Raw genomic sequence first — 2,047 nt, 5'->3', positions numbered from 1 at the left:
CCCCCCCCCCGACTGAATGACACATTTAATAGGGTTCATTTTTGCTTGTGTAACTGATTGGTTAAAGGTTGGTCACGTGAGCTGTCACGTTACCGTGGCAGAAATAAAGGCTCCGTCTGTAAGAGCTGACGGTCTCTTTTTCTTCAGGTTATGTGTTAAACTCTTTGGGTGAAAGTCCCAAGGTGGCGTTGTCAAAGTACGATTTACTAAGTTTGGCTAAGCCCTCCATTGGGCCTGGTTACACTTGGGCGGTTGCTGCCACTTAGCCCTGAGCATGCTACTATTCCCATGACAAGACATTAGCAACTGACTTACTACAGATATCAACACCTCTAGAAGTTTGACAGACAGCTATTATAATAATATATATAATTGGTGACTTGCATAGTCAAGAAAATGTGCACATGCATGTAATAATGAAGGCAAATGATTACTAACCACAACATGGTCACATAACTATACACATAAAGTATAATTTTCCTTGTCCCTGTTTTAATTTCATTGATAGCTGCACCGTTATAGCTACCGAGAACAAAGTGAGTGGAACCCCCATACAGCACTCACAGCTAAGAGATGTGTCATATGTATTACATTCAAGTAAGTATGACTCAATTTTTGCCATTCGTTTGGCTTCCAATGGCCAATGGTCACGAGCAAAAGAAGGGAAAAGGGCCTTGAGACATTAACTGCAGAATGTGGAAATGTGACACATTTGAAATAAGTGATAGTTCACGGGTCACACCTGTTGATTTGATCTTTCATTCCTTTGTGAATAATTCCACTAAGGTATGCAGAAAGTGAAAGGGTATGTTCAAGTTTTTTTTTCAACGCTGTCCAAATGGAATCCCTCGACCATGTTCACACTGAAAGAGGGAATGGTCGCTGTTGTTCCTTGTTAAGCTGGACTTGAATGAAGACAGGGATGCAGAAAAACAAAGCTGTGAATCAGAGAAATGAACACACCCACACCTAAATGCTTTTTTGATTTTCCCCTTTACTTTATTGTGTTACATATCTTTTTTTGTGCATGTTATAGCTTTACGACATGAAAAAGCCCAAAGTCCACCCCAAAGGCAATTACCGTTATCCTGGTCCTACCAGACTCTGTTACATTTGATTTGTACAGAGAGTCTGGCCACTCTCCATTGACAAGTGTTAACTTCCTTGAAGATGGGTACTCTGTTGATATTTAAAACTATTGAATCTGCCCAGAGCCACTCTGGATCTGCCACAACAAATTGCTAACTTTTGGTCGTAGCATCGGCTTAGCATCTAGCGTTAGCCTCAGCCAACTCCTTCACCACTGACGGAGCGAGCTGGAAAATCTAACTTTTCCTGAACCCCGTGACGAGGAGGGCCACAACATCATGGCCACCAACAGAACTCAGCAATGATTTTTCTTGATCGGGCTTTAACTTCTGGATATTCAGCAGCGTTGCCACAACAGACCGAATGGCTTCGCTCGCATCTTTCTCCACCGTCATTAGTGCGGAACTCACCGAAGGTTACCGAACCTCAACCACTCAGCCACTCCCTCTATTCGCTGATTGGGCCGCCAAATATTTGGCCGGAGAAAACCTAAGAATACCCCGCAAACCCAGACGGTGTACTGAAGGAAAATGAAAATTGAGTATGTAGGAGGGTGGACAGTGTTTTCTGTTGGAGAATACACGGTTTGAGCATCCATACAAATCTATTATTAAAGTGGTCGTATGCTTTTTCTTTTCCTTTATTGTATTGTATATCTGTTTTGTGCATGTTATGTTTACAAAGTGAAAAAGGCCAAAGTTCCTCCCAAAGGGACTTACCTTCTCCAACAGAAAACACTGTTCACAAACTGCTCCAAACAGCTCTATTGTAGTACAGCCTTTACGTCCATGACGAACGCTCTTTACTTCATAACACACGTTATAATGCTCGCCTCACGCCCTCATGCTCTGCTTCTTAATGGCTAGTAGTCCTTCCCTAGCTACTGAGCATGTGGTACTTCCACCAAAGATGGAACAGAAGTGTGATGCCTCACTCTTTAGCTAAAACAGAGAGCTCA

The 2,047-nt window shown here is 42.6% G+C and overlaps 1 long non-coding RNA gene across 1 annotated transcript in view; it reads right to left on the bottom strand.

Annotated features, from left to right (window-relative positions):
• LOC116687508 (uncharacterized) overlaps positions 1–1,637 on the bottom strand; it is a 19,612-nt gene extending 17,975 nt beyond the window's left edge. Inside the window, exon 1 of the long non-coding RNA XR_004331558.1 lies at positions 1,524–1,637. This is a non-coding gene — a long non-coding RNA (uncharacterized LOC116687508). The remainder of the gene's footprint in view (positions 1–1,523) is intronic.
• Positions 1,638–2,047: the final 410 nt, after the last annotated feature.

The sequence above is a fragment of the Etheostoma spectabile genome, chromosome 4, assembly GCF_008692095.1.
Source record: "Etheostoma spectabile isolate EspeVRDwgs_2016 chromosome 4, UIUC_Espe_1.0, whole genome shotgun sequence".
NCBI classification, from domain to species: domain Eukaryota; kingdom Metazoa; phylum Chordata; class Actinopteri; order Perciformes; family Percidae; genus Etheostoma; species Etheostoma spectabile.
Note: the sequence above shows the minus strand (reverse complement) of the source record. Positions and strands in the feature narration are given on the sequence as shown.